The sequence below is a fragment of the Phyllostomus hastatus genome, unplaced genomic scaffold (genome assembly GCF_019186645.2).
Source record: "Phyllostomus hastatus isolate PE091 unplaced genomic scaffold, TTU_PhHast_1.1 phas_contig_159, whole genome shotgun sequence".
Lineage (NCBI taxonomy): Eukaryota > Metazoa > Chordata > Mammalia > Chiroptera > Phyllostomidae > Phyllostomus > Phyllostomus hastatus.
The window spans coordinates 29,047,339-29,070,771 of record NW_025333640.1 but is presented as its reverse complement, the minus strand read 5'-3'; the positions used below and the strand labels follow the sequence as shown (position 1 = coordinate 29,070,771).

The following is a 23,433-nucleotide window of genomic DNA, read 5'->3' as shown; positions in this document are numbered from 1 at the left end:
AAAGCTCTCATTTAGAATGGAAGGGCAGATAAAGTGCTTTTCGGATAAGGTCAAGTTAAAGGAGTTCATCATCACCAAGCCCTTATTTTATGAAATGCTAAATGGACTTATCTAAGAAAAGAAGATAAAGAAAAGACATGTATAGTAAAAGGACAGCAAACTCACAATTATTAACAACCACACCTAAAGCAAAACCAAAAGAAACTAAGCAAACAACTAGAACAGGAACAGAACCACAGAAATGGAGGGCACATGGAGGGTTAGCAGCAGGGGGGGGGGTGGGAGGAGGAGAGAGGGGGAAAAGCTATAGAGAATAAGTAGCATAGAATGTAGGTTGAAAATAGACAGGGGGAGGGCAAGAATAGTACGGGAAATGTAGAAGCTAAAGAACTCATAAGTATGACACATGGACATGAACTAAAGGGGGGAATGTGGGTGGGAGAGGGGGTACAGGGTGGAGGGGAGAGAAGGGGGGAAATGAGACAACTGTTATAGCATGATCAATAAAATACATTTAAAAAAAATCACATTCCTTTACCTGCTGCTTCATGAATCCGTGTTTGATGTAGCCATCTATCCATGCTTTGGTGACAAGCTTATTTTCATTCTGTGGTCAGTTTGAACACCTACTAGATCTAGTTCCTCTTTGTTACTTTTCCATCTCAGAATTACTTTCACCAGCAGATTTTTCCCTATCAACGTTAAGATCCTAGTATCCATTTAACTTTCTGTGTCAATCTTAGGTCAATTTTACTTCCAATTTTATTTCTTATAGTTTAGAAAAATAACATCTCTGTAATACACAGTGTTTCCCTCCAGGAGTAAAGTATGCTTCTCAAACTGTCTGGTTTTATTGGCTTTTTATATATTCAGTACATTCCTTATCATATGCATTCCTAAATATTATATAATTTTGTCATCAGGGGCTATCAGGGCTGTCCAACCTTTGGCGCCTCTGGGCCGCACCGCAAGAAGAAGAGTTGTCTTGGGCCACACATTAAATACATTGTGACTCATAGTCACAAAAAATATCATAATGTTTTAAATAAATTTACAATTTTGTGTTGGGCCACATTCACAGCTGTCCTGGCCTGCATGTGGCCCGCGGGCTGCAGGTTGGATGCCCCTGGTAGATAAATTGTTCTACATATTGTTAAGATATATAAGGATGAATATGAAAATTATTGGTTATGTAATTTTCATTTATCACTTATTTTGTTCAAAACCATCTCATAAAACTTGCTATTTTAGTTCTTACGACACCTTATGTAATTTGCTTAGCTTTGTTAAGTAATTATAGAATATGCCGGCAGTGGTTTTATCCATGAGTAATCATAACTATTGTTTCTATTTTATGCCATTATTTGCATTAATTGGAAACTCCAAGAAAATGCCAAAGAATATCACCAGAGTATCTTCTTTTTATTCCTGAATGCAATGGGAATACCCATAGTGATTTGCTAGTAGGCTTGAAGTTGGTATTAGCATAAGGAACATTTTATTATCTTAAGAGATTATTATTCTATTTCTTTAGTGAAGAACTCATTATTTTTTTAAAAAGGCTACGTGCTGACTTTTGTCAAGTACACTTTTAGGGCACAGTTGGTAGAGGGTCTAGGAGATTGGGCTGCCCGGAATTTGATGCTGGCAGTTTCATCATTTGTCAGAACGATGTGTAGGAATTGTTCCTGCCTCATCCAGGTTCTATGAACAGCACAGGAGCTAAAACCTTTACCCTGTTATGTGTGGCTCTTGGATTATGGTAGGCGCTTACTAAGCAATAACAGTTATCATCATCTGTTCAGATGATGGCGTGGTTTTCCTATGGGACAATTTAAGATGAAAGAATTTGAGCAAAGGCAGTCTTGCTCAAATCTCAGATAACAGTGGCTCATCTTATTAAGAGCAAGTGCCTGTCGGCCCTGTATCTGAGTGCCTGTAGTTCAATTTATACCTTATATTTTCATTCTCGGTATGCCAGTCACTGTGAAAAAAAGTTTGCTTTGTCCATCCAGCAAGATTTAGAAACAACTTTGTTTTCTGCGTTTCAGAGCTCTGTTTATTTATGTACAGGAAGGATATGTGGTTTTGAAGCAAATACTAATTTTTGAAATTCTTTGGGCTTTTTTTTTAGTTATAATGAGAGAGAATATGGAGTCCATTTATTTTTTTGTCATGCGATGTGTGTATACACACAAGCATGTTTTCATTTTGTTTGTCTGGTTTTGATTTTTTTTTTGAAAGGCCAGGGAAGAGAGGTGTCAGAGAGGAAGGCGGAGTGTGGCATGTCATGAGTTTGAACAATTAGGCAGGAACTAGATGGATTATGTATTGCCATAGAGTTGGTTCCAAGTATTGTTTTGAACTGAATCCCAAGGGCAACGAGGAACCTCCAGAGGGTGTTTTAAGAGGGGAAAGACATGATACAATCCATGTTTTACCAGGATCTCTAGTCAGAGAAGAGCAAATTCGGGGGTGGGGTGCTCTTGGGTAGTGTAGAGGGCAGTCCAAGGGAGGCTGGATGGTGGTTTAGACTAAGATTCAAGGAACGGTGTGGCAGGTTGAGAACAGTAGGTGTAGACAGAATAAAATGCTTAAAGCTACATATCATCGAAGTTAATACGCCCAAGGGCTACTGGGTACTACTGGGTACTCTGTGTCATTTGACATGGCACAAGCAGATCGATAGCTTTTGCTTTAGATAAGTTGTCCAGAAAACCTGGCTTATAGCTTCTTCTCTGAAGAGTGCGTCTGAAGTGACCATTGACCTCCTGTACAAAGTTTGAAATGCAAGTCTGCTGTGGTTGAAGACAGGTGAACACTAGGCTAGGGGAGAATCACACTCCGTGAACGGCTTGGGGCCCTGGCATGCAGTGGAGAGAGATAGCCCTTAATTTAACTGGTAACTTATTATGGGTTAAGACACCAGCTAACCAGACTTGCTAGGGAGATTTTTAACATAGACTTCTTGTGCATTGATTTGGTAATATCTTTGCTGGTTGTTTGGGAGTTTTTTTTTAATTGTTTTTAATTTTGTTTTTTCTTTTTACCCTTTGAGCCCCTCACCCACCTCTTCACCCCACCCCCCACCTCCGGCTCCTGCCAGTCTCCTCCCTGCAGCCACAATGTCCCTTTCTGCCCAGTGCGGCCACTCGGCACAGTGCCCCTGGGGGCGGTGTGTATGTTTTGTCTCTACGTGGTATGTAGAACGTTGTGAAATGCCTGTGCGGGTTGGTCACCTACACTATTGCCATCTGCCATGAGTAAGGTTGATCCTCACTTTTAACTTTCTGATACAGTAGGTTACCTAAATATTCTGTGGAACCCTAACCTGACATTGTTGACACGTTTTATGGGACATGAAGCTTTGTCTGCTGTCACTATTAGTAAAGTTCACTTTACAGAAGTGTAATTTGTGTATTAATGAAGTGTACAGGGTGTATGACTGCAGCTTATTAATGTGGTGGTTAAATCGCTTTACCATTTTATTGAAAATTGTTAAGTGATGTCACGATAGAGATAACGTTTAATGCTGCATATGCTGGGAAATAGCACATCCTTATTAAGCAATATTTTCTTTTTCTTTTTTTTAAGATTTTACTTATTTATTTTTAGAGAGGGAAGGGAGGGAGATAGAGAGAGAGAGAAAAACATCATTGTGTGGTTGCTGGGGGTCATGGCCTGCAACCCAGGCATGTGCCCTGACTGGGAATCGAACCTGCGACACTTTGGTTCGCAGCCCGTGCTCAATCCACTGAGCTACTCCAGCCAGGGCTGCAATATTTCCTTTAGAAGGGAGGGCCTATTCGAAAGACAGGAGCTGTAGAGCCCCTGAGCCTCCGTCTACCTCACCTGGCTGGGCTTTCAAGGCGTCTCTGCTGTTCTGGGTTCAGCTTGCCCCGCATCCCCTCGGCACTGCCTCACCCATGCAAGCCTCTGGCTCCCTCTTCAGCCATCCTCTCGATTCCCTAGGGGTTTGGGCAGGAACTTCTGGATTCCTTCCAGAGAGAAAGCTTGGGTGCATTCCCTCAATCCTTCTCTTTGTTTAACTGATGCCTGCCTTTGTTTTTCAGTCACCTTTGGCTGCCTCTTGAATAGGGCTCCCCTTCCTGTTGGTATTTATCAGTAATCGTAAGGAGGGTAGGGGAAGGTAGGGGGCAAAACCAAGCCTACCACTAGATGTACTCTCAACCAGCTCCCCCGAGGGTATCAACCCTTGCATGGAGGTGTTGTCACTTACGTGTCTTCTTCTACCTCTGTTTCTCTTAGCTTTCTCACGCTCCTGGCTGCAACATCTGCTCACACATCTTTTTGAACCTGAGGGCAGCCTGTCTTCCAGCCTGCCTACACAGACAGTGTTTTCACTCCCTACTCTGGAAGCAACCCTACTGGCCAAGTTTCATTTTCAAGGTAGGAGCCTCAGACACACTGGGCAGTAGGGGTTTTCCAGGCAGGGGGTGGCGTTGGTTTAATTCTGAGGAGCGCAGCGGAATGATAGGAGCATGGACGCCAGCCAGCTGTCTGGCGCCCGCTGCAGGGCTGCCACCTACTGCCTGTGTAACTCTGGGCAAGCCCCGAGATTCTCTGTTCCCCAGATTTCTCACCTTGGAAATGAGGGTGACGACAAGACCTTTGTTACATAGTTGTTGTAGTGGAAAAATTAGTAGGTATGGAAATAGCTCCAACCAATAACTGCTAAGGAGCATTTGTTAGCAATGATTCTTTTACTATTACTATTTTAATAGTAATAGTAAATTAATATTAATATTTACTATTAATATTTTAATAGTAAAAATTGTCTTTGTTTTATATATTTGAAGACAGAACATAAGTAGAATATGGTAAAGTGATCAGTGTAAATATTTTTCTATATAGAGTGGCTAACAGTTGTATTTTTTTGTATTTCAGTAATTGTTACTAGCAACTAATAATAGGAAATGAGGTATAGTGTAAGGCCTTCCATATAGTTTATAGTGATTTATAAATCATTAGTTGTTTATGATTAAAGAAATATTGCAACAACTTCTCACCTCGGCGTGGCCTCAAGGACCTGCCTGCATGTATGAGAAAATGTACTAGTCTGAGCCTCTTAAAGTCTCATTATTGATCATCACGCTGTTTTCAGTGGATTCGCAATAAGAAATCAACTGTTAATAGCTCTCACTTTGATCCCTTCATGACAAAAAGTTAAATATATTTTCATTGTTTTTCTTTTATCTCAGCCTACAACAGAGGCTTAGAGAGCATAGCGTTGAGATGGGGAGTGACTTTGTTTTCTTTCTGGTTTAAGTCGGGTAGTGTGACCACACCCAGGCCCCGCCGCCTGCCCCAGCCACAGACACACTCATGAGGCGGGTGCTGGTGAGAGGGAAAGAGGTTTATTCCATTGCCGGCCACCTGAGAAGACAGAGACTCTTGTCTCAGAGCCCATCTTAGCATCTCAGTGCACGCAGAGGTTTTTATGAGGAGGGAGAGGGAAAGCGGAACGGAGAGATCAAGGGGAGGGGCTTGAGAAGTTCGCTGCGGGCAGACCTGCGCAGTCTGCTCTGACAAGGATCTCAAAACTGGCGGAGCCGTGTTCTGGGGTGCATCGTTCTGGTTGAATGTCATCCTGGTTTTATGGCGGCTGAAGGTCAGCAAATCTCCCAGAACTGGGGTGACTAAAGGTCAGAGTCTGTTACTTTTTAAGTTGGTTCCTAGAATTCTTATGCAAACATGCTATTTATCTTTAAGCTACATGTTAGTCAGAATGAGCTTTTATAGAAACAGTGTCGGAAGAATTGTGGGGTGGGTACAGTCCTCCATCATCCTAGTTGTTGCAATGCTATTGCTATCTGGTTAGTCTCCTTTCTTCCCAAGTGACCTCACTACAAAACACCACTTTGTGGCATTAATCCGTCTTTGCTGAGTTGTGATCTCAGTAACATATATGCCACTGAATCTTGAGGGTATGTATGACAAAACAGAAACACAAGCTTATCCCTTTTGCTCAAAATAAGGGATTCCAAACATTTGGGAATAGCAAGAATTTTCTATTGACAAGCATCCACAGGATCCGGAGTGAACAACAGACATCATGCATTATCACAGGGGACACTCTTAACTGCTTCCAGTTTGATGCTGCCCCATTAAAAACAAACAAACAAACAAAAACCACACAGTGATGACAAAGGTAAAAATATTCCAGTTTGTAGACAATTATATATGTTGATTGTAGTCTCTTAGCTGTAGGGAATGGCTTTGATTCCCTTGAAAATGAGCACAGGTCTGTTTTCTGGCCTTTAGCTATGCCACCTCTCAGCTCAGAACATTCCCCGCCCTCTTCTTTCAGGAAAGGTTGGGTGTCCTGTAGGTCCCAGCTTCTGTGCTATGTCCACCAGAAAGTCTCACCTTTATTACACTGTTTTCATAGCACCCTCCTCGAATATGCTCACTATGCCATAATTGCTGTGGGGTTTTCTGTTTTCCCCATTGGACTGTGACATGAGAACAGACATGACATTGGCCTTGACCCGACACGGCAGCTTCGCTTCATAGCACAGCACTTAGAGCATTGCAGTGGGTGAGCAATATTTGTTGAATGAGTTAATTTGGAGTAGACTGGAATAAAATTTTGTTTTTTCCTTGTATTCTTTATCTAATGAAAAATAAAATAGGAGCCTTTTTCCCCTGGATCAGGACCCATAGTTGTTTGGCACTGAGTAAGAGAAAACAGACAATGATCTGTATTTTCAAGTATTCCCATGGTTTCTTGTTAAACAGTTGCTTTATATGATTGAGGACATGATGATACTTGATTGACTTTGTGTTGTTGGCCATTCCTTTAGCACGTGGCTATGGGAGTCATGGTCACCCAAACCAGATTCCTCAATTTTGCCATTCTGCATCACGGCACCTCCTGCTTTGACCATATCTTTTTGCTTCCTGTAGCTTTTCAACAGCTCCCTTGGGGCCTGGAATGATGATAACCTCACGGTCCCGCTGTCCTCAGAGCTCTCGGTTATAAATGGCAGCTTTTCCGTCAGGTCTGCCTCTTGTGACATAAATAAGAGATACTATATTTATTATCATCCCACAGTATATTTCAATTCCCATTCTGTGCTTCACCCCCTTCCCCTAACTCTGGTCTATTGATCTCCTATGTATAAAAACACCCGCTTCATCCTGATAGCAACAGCTGAGATTCACGCTTTAAGTTTATTATACAGGCTGTCTTCTCTCAGAACAAACACTCTACTTTTTTTTATCCCATTTCTAATATTCCAACATAATTAACGACCTGCCCTTTTCTCTCAACCTACACTTGTACTTACGTACCCGTGTGCTATTTAGACAGTCGAACAATGTAAGCAAATAGAACATTCATACAGAACTGGATCTTTCCCATTTGGGTCCTAAATTTAGAAAGTTTTGCTAAGGTTGATGTTAGATTTATGTGCAGGTTTCAGGTAACTTTTCAGCTGCTCTTTATGGTAATGGAGAGCCACAACCGGGAGCACCTGTGACCCTTGTTTCCTTATGAGGATCCTAATCTTTTCTAAGGATGTCTACTTTTTACTGTTTGTGGTGTTGTGTGTTCAACTGGTACAGCATGTTTAGAATGCAAGTGCAAATTAACCACTTCTTTTAACGTGTGTTTTGTGGAGCCATCTGGTCAATTTATTGTGATATCTTACATGAAACTTTACTTTGATTTCACACATCTGTCTTAATTTCACAAACCTGCAAGTCCCTTCAAGGTATAGGGGAACCTAGGCAAAAGTAATGCCCAGACAATTTTGCAGGGTATTCTCCAAAAGGTTGACTTATAAAATGTGTCAGAAATCTCTGAAGTTTTGTAAAATAAGGTATTTAAAGGTACCGTAATTGCATCTGAAGTTCTTACTGCATGCTAAATACCGTGCTGAGCGCATTGCACGCATCATCTCATTCTCCTTATCACAGCCCCTTCTGATTTGTACCAGCTCTGTTTTTTCAGAAGCTCTAGAATTCAAATAAATTGACCTGTGTATTTGTTTTCTATCCTGTGCCATAAATCATCACAAACTTAGTGGCTTAACACATCACACCCACTAATTATATCCCAGTTCCTCAGATCAGTGGAACAGATACGCTTGACTGGGTATTCTGCTCAGGGGCTGACAGGTACTAATTAAGGTGTCTGCCAGGCTAGGTTCTTACCTGGAGGCTCTGGACAGAGTCTGCTGCCAAGCTTACTCAGGTGATTGGCAGAATCCAGTTCCTTGGCATTGCAGGAGTGAGGTCCTTGCTTCCCTGCTGGCTGTCAGCAGGGGACCCTCAGCGCTCCTAGAGGCCGCCAGCATCCCTCTCACGTGGCTCTCTCCACCTTCAGACCAGCGAACGCACGTGTTGTCCTCCTCACAATATGAGTCTCTCTAGCTTCTCTTTCTGCCACCAGCCCGGAGAATGTTCTCTGCTTTTGAGGGCTCATGCGATTCCGTTAACCACTCCTCCCTCTCCCCTCCCCCAGAATCTCCCCACTGTGCCACAGGTGCCCTATAACATAGCACAAGCAGGGATGCTATGATGGTCACATTTAGGGTAGCATTTCTGCTTCCCACACCTTATTCCTCAAAATAGTGATTGACAGAGGTGAAGGCCAAGCCTAGGTCTGGTTGAACGACAGAGCTTGCTCCTATGCCACCGTCATCAGAGGGCCTGATTTTATCCATGGGCAGTAACTGTGGAAACCAGCCTGACTGCTCTCTAGCCAGACTGTGTTGGCACCAGAGTGCCCTAAAAAGTATTGCCTTAAAGCGTTCCAATACAAGCTTTACATGCACATTGGTCCTGTGAAATACGGGATCCAGATGGTCAAGAATCATGTGAATTAGGTTTTATCGTGCTCTATATACTTCCATGAATTGTACTTAACGTCAGTTTAGTTTGCCCTATTTTATTTCAAGCTTTGATCTGTACTTTGTACGCTGTCTCTCCCTTCTGCTTATCCTTAAGAATGTACTTGAAAAACTCGGTTAACTGAGAGCCATGCTCCTTTCAGTTTCTTTTGGAGATTGGTGTGCAATTGTAGTTTTTCTCCTTATTTAAACACTTTTCAGAGATCATTGACTTTAATTCTCACAGCAATGTGCTGAGGGAACTGCTAAAGATATAAAGTCAATCAAGAAAAATCCCATTCTTGATCACATAAAGCTACCATTAACTAGAGACCACAGGGACTTTTATGAAGCAGAATATTTGATCTGGTGCACACAATGGTGAAGAAATAGCCACGTGCCATTTTGTTGATTTTAAATAACTTAAACACATATGTGACATATATTTCTTAGGTTACTGAGTGTATGATATTTCTTTGAAAGAACCATTGATTTTTTTGTTGTCACCTTTTGAATCTTCTTTTTTTATTCCTTCAGATAATGAGAGGGATCTTCTTTTTTCCCCATGATTTACCAGGTCGGACAGAGCATCAAACCATAACCAGCTCAGTTGTATTAGGAACAGTGAGACAAAGCCAGACCTGGCTACCTCAGTAGCTATCTCATTTGGGACCAGTCACTACACGTCTCTGAAACTCAATGTCCCTGACTATACAATGAGCAGTTCCAAAATTCTATTATAAACACATATTTGAACACACTTTGGTCAGTTTCCAAGCTGCTGGAAATATTTAATTCATGTCCACTTCACTGCCTAGGAATTTGTTCATTAGATCTCATAAAGATATACAAAAGAAGTTTACAGTGTGCGTGAATATTATAGTAAAATTGATTGGGATGTGCTGGGGCTGATCATACTTAATCAAGGTAAGGATTTTTTTGTCTTTAAAAAGAAACATTCTTTCCTGGGTTCCAATTTTTTGTACACTCTGCTCTTCTTAAATAAAATTTTTTGGGTTTTGTTTCTTTTTTCTCTTATTTCACCAGAAATATCTTCTACAGTATTTGAATGTTATTTGGTCACAATTTATGTGTCACTGTTGTTACTTTAATGAGACGTTAACATTTCTGCTGTCTAAAATAATCGCCCAAATCCTGAAACACCAACATCATGCGTGACAGCAGACCATAGCCAGAGTGGGGGCGCGTTGTCTTAGCAAAGTTGTTTTTTCTTTCTTTGTGAAATATGTTTGTACAAGGCACTGGTGTTGTCATTCTGATGGGTTTTCCTCAGAATTGATGGCCCAGTTGTGACAAGTCAAAGCATCTATATGATGTTTTAAAGTGTTAAAGAAAATTAAATGAACAGTTAAATTAGAAATGGGGTCTGAGCTACAACTTCTCTCCCTGGAAGGGAGGATATTATGGGCAACCTGCACATAGGGAATGATTTTTTCTGGTAATAAAGTTGGGAAAACAGCAACCAGAACAGAGCAGAACTATTCATGATGCCGTTCAGTATGCAAAGAACAAAAGGAATGTTCACTATGCGAGAACCTCTCTACTACTAGACGTTTGCAATGATGCCTTTGTGCAAGGGGGAAACAGATGTTTATCTGTTTTTCTTTTGGTTTTATTTTCTCTTAACACTGCCATTCTGTCAGTACGTGGCTTCATAAAGCTGTAGGATTCTCATAGGAAAACCACCGAGGCCATGTGCTCTGGAAGCCGATGTGTTGATTTTCTAGCTGGGTAGCAATATTTTATTATAGCCGGAGGGAGTGTGTGACTAGGGGTGTTAGAGGCAGGAAGCCTAATACCACCAATACCGTGTCCAGAAGTGAGCTATCTCCTGTGTTTTATGTGCTTCATTCTACTGAATGAATATCGTATTACCGTTTTTATTCTTTTGTTGTTTGAATATCAGAGATTTGTCAGATGGCTCTGTTTCCTTCAAACCCTCGATGGGAACTTTTGCTGTAAAGCTACCTTCATGGAGATGACTTTATGTCTTGGTGATAAAGAAAAAGCCCCATAAAACTTGATCGGAAGCTGTCTTTCTGAGTTACCATCCTGTGTGCTATTAAGAGCTCAGAACTGGAGCATTAGTTTGACCTCAGAGCTGTGCTTGCCAGGTGTATCTTTGGGGCATGCTCTTCATCTTAGTGCTCTCTTCCTACAGAACGTCTCTCCCACCAACCTTCCCCCAGGGCCTCAATGGCCTTGTCCAACCCACCCCTGCTGTACGTTAGACCTGGGCTTTGTGGGTATCTTCCTTGGCTATTTGCATCATCACACCATATACCATTAATATTCAGCCATTCACCTCTTTTATTATTCTAGCCAGGGGTGTCCAACCTTTTGGCGTCTCTGGGCCACACTGGAAAAAGAATTGTCTTGGGCCAGATTAAATACATTGCAACCTGTCATCACAAAAATCTCATAATGTTTTAAGTAAATTTGCAATTTTGTGTCGGGCCACATTCACAGCCATCCTGGGCCTCACGTGGCTGGGGGGCTGCGGGTCGGATACCCGTGCTAGATAATGTTCCGTAGGAGTGTTTCCTGCTGGAGAGGCCTCAGTGAGTATTATTTGTATGTTTGGGGGAGATTTTTTTCCCTTTCATGTCATTTCTTCCTCATTAAAACTTCTTTGTTTCCCACTTGCACTTTGTAGCCACGTCACCCTGGGTTTACATCTTTACTGGCTGGTATCGTTGATACTCGGCTCAGCTGGTGCACAGCGACATTCTCCCTGTACCCTGTGACTAAGCAGAGTCCCATCTTGTGTTACTAAAGCAGAGCCCGAGGGGGTGCCTGTCCTCCACCACGGTGCGTTTTCATTCTTTCCCCAGCGTACGTGTGGACCTTACTCTGAACTCCTCTATGAGATGCACTGTGAAACAGGATTTCTTCCCTCCCTTATTTTTTCTCTTATCAGTTTCACTTAACTTGAGTGAAAAGAAAGCAGAGAAGACAGTTTTTTAAAAAGGGGGAATAGAAGTCATAGTAATTTTTTTGCTCTCCCTGGAAACAGGTAGCTCATCATTCAAAGAGGAGTCTAAACTATATAGATATTTCTCCACCTTTTTCTAGAGAAATAAGCAGACGAAAGGGGAAATGGCAGTCCTGTCCGGGCAGGCTGTCCGCCTGTGCCTTCATGGCTTGGATCTTGAAATGTTCTGAGTGGGGAAAGAATTTTCTTTCATTTTCTTTTCCGCTAATAGTGTTTATTTGATGTAAGTATTTAGTACTTAGCTTGAGAGTGAGTGTCCCAGGGACTCAAAGTGAAATAACAGGATTCTTAACATTCTTAACAGGATTCATTCCTGCTTAATTTATGTTTCATATCTTTCTACTGGAAACTGAAAAAAAATGTTTGTTTGCTTTTTTTCCTTCTCAAAAGGCAATCAGTCCTCATGGCCTTATTACCCTATGCTAGGACTGCCTTTTCCTATGATAACCCAAGGAATCTGGGCAGGTGCTCAAGTTCAGCCACTAACGGGTTTGACATCAGGGTTTGTTTTGCAGAAAGCGTGTTCTCTCCTTTGGTTGTACAGAAGTCCCAGGCATTAAGCAGCCCATTTTTTCTTTTTTGAGGCCAAGAATCATTATTTTCTTTAGACATCCTACAGACTGCAGATTTCAATTTAATTTGCAAACTTATATCTAGTGTTGAACTAATTTCTGGTGAGAAGTGACTTTTTTTAGATAGTTCACTTTTTTTTTGGTTAACAGTCAATATTCGATACAGCATCTGAATAGGTATCATCCATTATCTATTACCAGTGTAAAACTTTGTTCTTCTAGTTGATTTTTGTTCCTTCAGAATCGTTTTTGCTGAACTGTAGGATGTTTTCAACATTTGTTCGGAGTTAACAGCAAAGACACATTTCATTTACTATCTTTGCACAGAACTGATTAATACATATCCAGTTTTGTTCTCCTTATTGATACCTCCCTCTTCTTAAATGAAGATCTCTATTTGTGAAAAGAAAACGCGAACACTAAGAAAACTTTCCTTAATGATGACACGCTGAATATTGTGTGCTGAGTCTAACTGTGGAAAACACTGGTAGTGAAATTCCACAAACAAAATTAATTTTACCTAGTTACAGATTTTCCTCCTCTCGAACTTTCGAACAAAACTACTTCAAGTGGAAGATGCTAGCTAGAACTTTCCATCAGAACGTCAGTGCTACTTTATCTCTGCATGGGTAAACCTATACACATAGTCTGTGGTCACACTGAAAATATGTAAGATCTCTAAGAGCAGAGATTGTTTTCTCTCATTCTCTGCAGCGGCAAACACATGTGTGCACGTGCATGCACACACACACACACACACACACACCCCAGAAAGCCAGCCCTGGAAAGTCGCTTGAACAGTTAGGGGAAGGAGACAATACGGCGTCACAGAAACAATACGGACTCAGCATCTCCTCTGGGTTGTTCTGCTGACTACGGGATCTGGAACGGGTTACTTCATAGCTTCTGGCTCACTTTTATCTTGTCTGTATATTAAGACAACATTTGAAGTTTACTTTTACATCAGTCAATAGTATGATACTTGTTTGAAAGTGGAGAAGGTGATAGTGATGGGGGGAGGGTGGTGGAGATGTTCTGGGGGAACAAAGCCTCGGCCACTTTTCACTTTTATCTCTAGTTACAGTTCTGAAGGGGACTGTAGCCCAACCTACTGTGAATGGGTTTATACAGAGACTGAATGATGACCAGCAATACAGAAACAATATGAATATTTGCTAAAGCAAATTTGTAAAAAATACAGTTAAGGAAGCGACGGTAACAAACGGGGTCACAAGGCAGACGGAAGCCCCTATGGGGCATGTGTGCTGGGCGGGCTGGGGAATTTCCCACGGACTCTCACCCACTTGTGACCCATCCTGTGCCTGTCCAGCTAAGAATGAGCACGTGGGCTCCTCATGCCATCAGCTGCGAGTTCTCCCTCTTGAAGAAGTGAGAATCTTTCCTTTCCTGTAACAGGGATGAGTGTTGATGACTAAGAATCATAAATTAAGTGATGAAAGTAGACGAATATTTAACAGATTAGAGCAATGGTTTGTCCAACAAGTAAACAACTGACCTGAGTGTTTATACTCGCTGTTGTTAAATAATCGTTGGTGACTTTTTCGTTTTGGTTATGCATTTTGCGGGTGCACCATCACTCTCTAAGCATCCGGAATTGTATTCCGTTTGCCCAGAAAATGAAATCAGATTCCTCAGCTTGACTGGGAAGGTCTCGTGCTGTCCCGCTCCAGCCTGCCTCATCAAGTGCATTTCCTTTAAGTACTTTCCAGTCAGTGGCGCCTCTTCAGGTTTCTCATACTCTGATCATGCTGTTTATGCTGGGTCTGTATTAGCTGGAACATCTTCCTGCTTCAGATTCAAATTTTATTCACTCTTTAGTATTAACCTCACTTGCTACCCTCTCCAGAGCCTTCTCCACGTGCAGTAGCATTTATCTCTTCTTCTTTATTATTCATTTATTCATGTAGTCACAATCACTGTGCAAATGTTTATTGATTACCTTCTGTGTTATAGGGATATCCTTCCCTAAACATGAGTTTTTATTGCTTGTATAGTCATATCTGAGTAGTTATAATGAGACTGTACTTTAAGGTTTATTTCACCTCATCTATAAAAGTGAGCTCACAATGACAATGATTATGGGTTGTCTGCTTGTTTTTATTAAGGAGAGATTATGACAGTGTAAGACGTGACCAGGCAGGGAGCATGTGGCTGGTTCTGTGTCTCCTGTTGGTTGTAGCATCATTTGGGGGCACTTAAAATCAAAAAATGTATTAAACTTCTATTGCAGTGCTAGGCTGTATAGGAGACACACAGATAAACCTATTTTATGTGTGTTTGTTACTGACATGAGTTACAAAAATTATTTTATAGGGCCAGGAATCTAGAAGATCTTAACCTGAGATCCTGAGACTTCTAGAGGGATGAACTTTTTAACTTCAGATGGTTTTGTCTGAATTGTTGGATATGCGTTTAGGTACATTTTCTGAGGAATTGCTGTATAGCTTTTAGATGTTAAAGGTGTCATTAATCATTAAAGAATGTTAAAAAGCTCCCGATCTCACTATGTATAAAGCAAGTAGCCCACGAAAGGACAAGAGCCACAGAAGAGCAATAACACCCTAAGGTGGGGTGGGGAAAAGGTAAAATGGTATCAGACTGTGGTCCTTAAGGAAAGTCATCCTTAAAAAAAGGTGACTGTGGAGTAGGTGCCATGAATCTTTTCGCTTCAGCTTCCTCATAGGAAAAGAAGATAAATGATAGGACCTCAGTGATTTCTTTCTTTTTGATTAGATCACCAAATGCCTGTCAACATGCCAGTCACATTGTGGGCATTCAGAAAACATCTGTTCATTACTCCTGGAATGAAACTTTTAAAATGTATTGTCCCAAAAATATCCACTGTCTTGAGTTAAGTTTTTTTCTAAAGATTTTATTTATTTATTTTTAGAGAGGGAAGGGAGGGAGAAAGAGAGAGAGAGAGAAACATCAATGTGTGGTTGCTGGGGGCTGTGGCCTGCAACCCAGACATGTTCCCTGACTGGGATTCGAACATGCAACACTTTGGTTCGCAGCCCACGCTCAATCCACTGAGCTACGCCAGCCAGGTTGAGTTAAGTTTTTAGAACATGATAGCATGAACTCCCCAATGTTCTGCAAATGAAAGGAAGGCTTAGCAGATGTTTATATGTCATTGCTCACACTCTTTCCCTTGGCAGGTCAGAATGTTTAATGCACTATTTCTGCTTTATTGGTTCATAGCATTTTTAATGCCTTTATATTTGATTATGCATTTTGGGCCTCCTCACTTGTCTTTATGGTTTGTGAGGGTAGGAACTATCTCAGACCCACCCAATGTTACCCAGCACCAAAGAGGAGCTTGGTTAAATGTTGAATGACACGTGAAAGGTGCATCCCAAAGTATGTCAAAATAATCCATAAATGGCCTATTTTCGTACAGCCCAGAAGGCAGGTTCAAATCTCAACACTGCCTTGTCCTCTGTGAGTTACTGTTGGTGAGTTTCTTAAGCTCTTTGCCCTCAACGTCCTCACCTGCAAAGTAGAATAACGACAGCATGGACCTCATACATTTACCTGCTTAGATCAGTTAAGTTAGTAAGAGTTAACTGAGTGAGGAATCAGGTTTGTGGGGCCACAAGTTCGTATGGTGTTCGGCTCTCTTTATGAAAAAGAATGTTAAATTATAAATACAAAATTTGTCACCTAGAACATTTTTAAGGCTTTATTTAGACAGGAAGAAAACTGAAAAATACCACAAACATCGCAGAATATTAACATCATGATTTACAAACCTCTGAATCACCTTTGTACACTTCATTTCCTACAAAGTTGTACCTGCAGACACCTATATTTCCTCTTTCATATAATAATGACTTTTAATATTTTCAATAGAGAGAATCAAAATGAAATATGTTCTTTTCTCTACCAAAGTAGATTGAAATTTGTTAGTATTATTATTGATGGTTGAGGAAATACTCGTTGACCACAATGGCATTACTGGAAATAACACATTGAAAACTTCCTCCATAGCTTCTTGCTCAGGCAGCTCTTCTCTGGAGGGCAGCCTGGGAGAAGTCCAGCTGTTGGGTGTCACCCGGCAAGACCTCAGAGAGGCCTGTGCCCCCAAAGGGACCCCAGCGTGACCAAGTCTCTCTCGACTCCCCATCCTCCCTGCCACTTCTGGGAGGTCTTGCTGTGATAGTTGGAGGGAGGGAGGGTCAAGTGGCTGAGAGTCTGGGACATAGTGGCCCTGAGGCATTGTATCCACATTCTCAGAGTCACATGGATAAGGTCCGGATACTCCATGAGGTCTTTTGGGGGTGAGATTGTGCTTGGAATCCAAATAGATGGAAGGAATGCTGGCAGCCTGCCTGTCGACGGCACCTGCTGCAAACCCAGGCTGACTTCTAGGAGGTAGAAGGCGATCACCCTCAGGGACTGCCCCCATGTCCCCCCACCTCCCCAGGGCTAGGGCTGTTGCCTTCTCACTACAGGCATTGCAAAAAGGCATTGAAGCCCCACTGACTTTGTGCTAAATCTGCCTTCACTCTCAGTGCTCCATAAGTCAGCCCTTAGCACTGCTGTTCGACTCTGTCATTGTCCGAGAAGTTGTCAGTAAATCCTTAGGAACTGCGCAGTGAATACCTTTTGTGATGTTATGTACTTTTTTTTAAAATTTTTAGGAATAATTCTTTCTCTCCCTCCATTTTATTCCAATCAGGGTAGGATTTCAGATGACCTGAACTTGTACTAAATTGGATTTTTAAATAGGTTGCGCCAGACAAAATTTGTGTTTAATACTTCATGATCATGTCACTATCAAATCCTATTGACATAAAAATGCTGTATTTCCTTCACTCTTAAATATCACTGATAGTGAATGCCATGCCATGGCCACATTCTCCTTTGGGAATGAAAACCCTGTGGTCCCCGATACCGAAAGTGCTGCCTGCGAGTTTTCAGCTGACAGTCCTCTCTGGGAAAAACTGTCCTTTCAAAGGTCACACCCTCTCCCCAGGGGCAGCGTCCATCCAGTGTTCTTTGAGGGGAGGGGAGCGTTAGAAAGGCGCCGTGTCCCCAGCTGGTACAACTGCGGAGGCCCACCCCAGCTGCGGAGCTCCAGGAAGCCCAGGCAGTGCCTGTGGAGTGGCCTGCATCCTTCCTCTGCCCAGTTCAGCCTTCTTGCCTTCCCCAGCGCACCTCCTGCGCGTAAATCAGCCAGAATCTCCTTCCCAGAGAACCTGCCCGGAAACACCATCAATTTTTGGAGAAGCACACTCTTTTTAATAACAGCTCTTCAGGGGATGAGGATAGAGATCATTTATAAGATGTGACCCAATTTCAGAAACGTTCAAATTGAAAAAGAGGGCTCCTTACATTCTAGGGAGCGTGCTCCACACAAGTGCTGGAATGGCTTGCTGCGTGATCCTTTGGGCCTTGACCCATAACCTGAAGCACTTAGAAGACTTTCGCTGGAGCCGTTATCTAAAGGAAGGTTAAAGACTGTGGTTCTTCTTTCCTTTTCTCACTGCAGTTTTCTCTCTCCGTGCTCTCCTAGCACGATCTCCCCTGAACTCAAGGTTTTAAGCCAGTGAGTTCTGTCTCCAGCCCCGCCAGCTCTCAAACTCCTAATCTGCTGATCCCTCTGCCCTCCAGCACATTTCTTCGCTCTCCCACCAGCTTTCCAAACTTAAACACATCTGGGTGAGTCATCTTCCCCTCACACTAGCCCTGTCTCGCGTCCAATCTCAATTAGTGGCCCACAGCTTTGACCTTCCAAACCATAAAACCTGTTAGTCACCCTCGACTCTCCCTCCCTCCCACGCCCTGCATACCCAGGCGGCCAGCAAGACCTGCCAATTTTGCTGGGAAGTAGTATTCCAATAAGCAACTCTATTACCGCATTTCAGTTCCTACTACGACTTCCTTAGTTTCGCTCCTTATGTGGACAACTACAATAATCATTGACACGTTTTCCTGCCTTCAGTCTTGATTCCTTTCAAAACATCTCCGGCGAGCTGGTCGAGATAATCTACATCCAACTCAGATTTGATCGTGCCCCTGCCCTCGGGAACGCCAGGAAGAGCAAATCCCCCAGTCCAGCAAGGCACTGTCCAGGACTCCAGCCATTTTTCACTTGTCACACCGCTCCCACGCCCGTTCTCCAGCTGGACGGGCTAGCAAAACCGGAGTGCCGGAGTGCACGTGCCCGCTTCCTATTGTTGCATGCCCCTGTGCCTTTGCCCATTAGTTCCCCTCAGCCTGCGAAGCCCTTTCTCTTTTCTTAGGCTGCTAATTGTCATTGTCCTCTAAGGTAATTTATTTTTGTCATCTCCTCTAGGATGTTTTCTCTCAATATCCAAATCTGGAGACCCAAACTGTCTTGGCGTTGCTAGTACATAACCAACGTATAGATGCGTTTCCGTACTTTCCTGAAGGATAGGGACTACGGTTATTCACCTTTGCAGCCCGAGGGCCAGGCACACAGAAGGTACTCACTCAGTAGATGTCTGCTGAGCAGACTGAACAGTGGAGAAAGGAGGCCCCTGGTTTTCTTGGCCGAGTCATGGCTTATGTGGTATATTATCAGTATTCCATGATTCTTCCAGGATCTCTGTCCTGAAATCCGTTTCTCTCTCCATTTCCGGATACAATTGGCTAGTAATCATGAAATGGATTGTTTTCAAAATTCAACTCCCGAATTTTCGCGCAGACCTGCTGCTCTTGCAGCCTGTCTCATTTTCATCGCAGGCAGCGGCGTGCTGGAGCCGGCCCTCACGGACTTGTGAGAGCCTGCGGTGAACAGTTCAGGCATTTTGTGAACTGATGGTTAAACCATTGGCTTGGAATCAGTGCGAAAGGGTATTTACATAACTGGAATTGGCAAATGTTATAAATCAATGTGTTTATTTTGAAAGCCAGCTTACTTGCTTACCACAGACCATAGCCCTACTCATTTTTAAGTATAATTTTCTGAAAAATGTTTTAAGATCTTTACTAACTTCTTATTTTTCTTCTATATAGTTTGATTTGAAGCTATATTATTAGATGCATGAAGATTTGTGATTATTGTATGTTGTCGTAGGTTGTAATTTTTATCCGTGTGCGTTATTCTTTGTATTGCTTAGTCCTTATCATTTGAAGCATAAGTATTCTAGTATCATTATTACTGTACCTATATTTGCTTAACATACCTTTCTGTTCTTGCATTTCAAGCTTTTTGTAGCATTTCTTCATTTGTTTTTTATCCTCACCCAAGGACATGCTGTTTGATTTCAGAGAAAGGGGAAGGGAGGGAGAGAGAGGGGGAGAAACATCGATGTGAGAGAGAAACATCGATTGGTTGCCCCTCTCACGTGCCCCAGCCAGGCACTGAACCTGCACCCTACACCCCAGGATGTGCCTTGACAGGGAGTCAAACCCTTGACCTTTCAGTTTTATGGGACGATGCTCCAACCAACTGAGCCACACCAGCCAGAGCATTCCTTTACAAAAATTATTAAATTTATTGAGGTAGCAGGTAATAAAACTATATAGGTTTCTAATGTACAATTCTATGATCTGTCTTCTGTGTACTGCATTGTGTGCCCACCACCCAAAGTCAGATCTTCCATCACCATGTGTTTGCCCCCTGTTACTCCTTACCTCCCTCACCCCCACTCCCCCTTCCCTTTGGTAACCACCCTACTGGTGTCCACACCATTTTCTTTTTTGTTCCATTTCTTATAAATAGCATATTTTAAAATGTATCTCTTTGTCTTTCTGCCTCTCTATTTTTGAAACACAATCTGGGTGTCCATCTTTTAGTAAGCAGATAGAGTTTTCGTCACATCTTTGCATGTGTGGGTGGATGTACTTGTATGTTGAGACTGACTCCTAACACATTATGGTTTATGGGTATTTTTTTACTGGGCTTCCTTTTTTTTTTCTTTTTTGCCTACAACTGCCCAACTGCCTTCCATTAGATAGCTTAAGTTTTCCTTCGTTTTTTTTTTCGTTTGTCTGACAATTATAATATATATAGGGTTTTCTTTTTCTGTAGTAAACTTTTTTCTTGATTTTTGCAGCTAATCATCACAAATGTGTTGCACATTTTCCCAATGAAATGATAATCTTAACGTGAGTTTTCTTCTTTTTTTCCCACCACATCACTTCCCATATGCATATGACTCACATCTTTTCTTCCGCATTGCTAGTCGAAAAAGCTCATTTGAGGTCAGCCCCTGGTGGTGGGAGTTGGGAATGGAGTGACTGCAAGTAGGCATGAGAGAGATTTGATGATAGGTGTTTTTTTAATAACCGTGGTTGTGGTGGTGGTTTCACTGATGTATATACACTTGCCAAAGTTCTACATGTCATATACCTAACGTGGGTGTGCTGTATTATCTTGACATTATTCCTCAATAAAGTTGATATTAAAAGCGTGGTGGAGAACGTCAGAAGGAGCAAGGCTGCAGGGTGTAGAAAAGGCCCATTAGAGGCTGCGTCTCAAAAATTATAACGGCACATTTCTTGTGTGCAATACTTTGTAGCTTGGAATTTGAAATTGGCCAACTAAAAGGAGCAGAAAGACAGAATGTGGGGGAAATTTAGGGTGCTGTTTAGGGCCAATTTCAGGGACTGATGGGGATACCCACTGGGTAGGGAGACAAGTGCAGCGAAGAGGCCGAAAGTTGTGAGAATGGGGACAGGGTAGTTGTCAACAAGTTAAAAATCAAATCCAACGAACATGTCATACATACTTATTATGTATCATGGATGCTTTCATGCATTGGAGCTATAGGACTGAACAAGGTAAACAGTTTCTCACCACAAAAATCTCACATTTTTGAAAAAATAAATGAATGAATGAGGTAAAAAATGGTACTTAAAAATATTGTTATTAGTTATTTAGACCCAAATATAAATGTTAAATCACTTTATGTCCTGTACTTCCTTAATTATCACATTTTTTCTTTTTTTTTATAACATTTTTTTTTTCCTGGAACGCATTTTCACATAATTTTTTCACAGACGTTCTGTGGAGCCTACATTTTCTAAGGTCTGTTATGAAAGAATGCTCTTTGCCTTCATTCTCTGATACTAACAGCTTTCTAGGTTTAAGTTCATGTCCCCTTGGACTCTGAAGATTTGTTCTATCGAATGTCAGCGCCATGGTCGGATTCATCCTGATTCTTGTCCTTGAGTACTTACGTTCTCTCCGTGGGCGCTATCGACATGGTTTTCTCTGGGGATTAAGACATTTATTTAGAAACTACCATGGTTTGTATTCATTTATTTCCCTTGTATCCCTTTATTTCCCTTCAGTGTGACAGCTAGTGCTTTATTCCACCTTTACGAATTTTTTAAAATCATTTCTGTGATGATTTCCCCCTCTCTGTTCTCTTTGCTCTTTCGGGAGTTCCTTTTCAGGACTATGTTGGAATCTCTAAACCTATCTCATAATCTTCAGCTCTTTGTCATTTTGTAAATACTATGGTTGGAAGGAACTTCTTCAGCTTTCCCAAGTCTTTTGAAGGCAGCGCTTTGGGAGTGGGCTGTTCCTGGACAGCAGCAGGCTCAGCACCACAGCGGTGCTGCCCTGGGGAAGCTGTCCACACAACCTGCCGTAGAGAATTGTGCTCACTAGCGTTTCCCAAAACCACACAAAACCTTTTCAGGAATGTTTGTACCTAACGATAAAAAAACAAACAAACAAACATGGGAACACATTGCTGCATAGAACTATGATCAGCAAGACGTCCTCTAGTTATACATATGCATCTTCATTGTCTATCTTATATGACAAACTTCCTGAGGTGTTTCAACCTTCACCCTTTATAATACCATCTATTTAATGTTTTTTGACTAGTCAGGGTAAGGCATCCAAGTTTTGTCATGGCCTTTGCTCTTGGCGGTATAGACATTTAAATGCTTACAATTTGCTTTGGAAGCATTTCAATATAATTGAGCAATTGGTATTGTTTTAAGCATTCCCAAGAACTTAAATGTTTTATTAAAAATATGTATTTTATTGCTGTAGACTTCCAGTCAAGGTGGAGGCATAGGTAGACACTCATCACCTCCTCATACAACCACAGAGAGAACTATAGCCAGACCTCAAAACAAACATCATATTTTGCTATGTGTAATTTGCACCCACATTTTTGGCCCAAACTTTCAGGGAAAAAATCTTTTGTTTTAATTTTTTTAATTCAATTATTTATTGATTTGTATTTAGATGCTTGTTTTTCTTGTATTATTAAGGAGTTTCAGCATCTATTTTTGAATGTGTTATGGTACAAGAAATTTTATGTGACAAGTAATTACAAAACACAAAAACAGATACAAATTATGAGAAATATTATGTACCAGTAACAAATTAGTACTACCCATGTATATTGAGCATCTTTATTTTTCCCTCAAAAATTTGGGCAAAAAAGATGTGCATTACGCATGGCAAAGATACAGTAACGGCCAGAACTATCAGAATATTGAGCTCTATGGAAGTCCAGCAACTAAGGATTTAAAGAAGCCACATTCATTCAGACAGGCAGGAGGGGTGGAGTTGTAGAGACCCTTGTTCCATGAAGAGGCGGCAGTGGTGGTGGCAGAGTGGGCAGCCCCACATTCACAGGTGGTGGATAAAAATCAGGAGGGGTACCTTGGGAGTGAGTGAACCCCAGCCCCAGGCCAGACTGCACAGCCCTGGGTCCCAGCTTCAGGAAAATAAATCCACATAACTGCTGGCTGTAAAATCCACTGAAGTTTGGGATGGAGAAAGAAACTGCCAGATTTTCAGGAGGGTTTATTTAAAGGGCCCACACAGACTTAGAATATATGCAAACCCACCCACTCTGGGAATCGCCACCAGGGCAAAAGCTGGAAGAGCACCAGTCATAGACAGGAAGTGGGTGAAGTGACTGGAAATGGGGTGAGTGTAGGGCATACGTCCAGAAGCCAGGCAGTGGCATCGACCCTTCTCTTAGCCTCCTCCTACACATAGCCACAAAGAGGTGAAGCATGT

General features: G+C 41.9%; 1 protein-coding gene across 6 annotated transcripts in view; it reads left to right on the top strand.

Moving 5' to 3' along the window:
- IL15 (interleukin 15) overlaps positions 1–23,433 on the top strand; it is a 60,812-nt gene that overhangs the window by 21,673 nt on the left and 15,706 nt on the right. For 3 of the 6 annotated variants that reach the window (XM_045831249.1, XM_045831250.1, XM_045831247.1), the window contains exon 2: positions 4,270–4,410. The exons of the other annotated variants lie outside the window; for them this stretch is intronic. The gene's annotated coding sequence lies outside the window, so the exon portion shown is untranslated. The remainder of the gene's footprint in view (positions 1–4,269; positions 4,411–23,433) is intronic. 6 annotated transcript variants of the gene reach the window in all.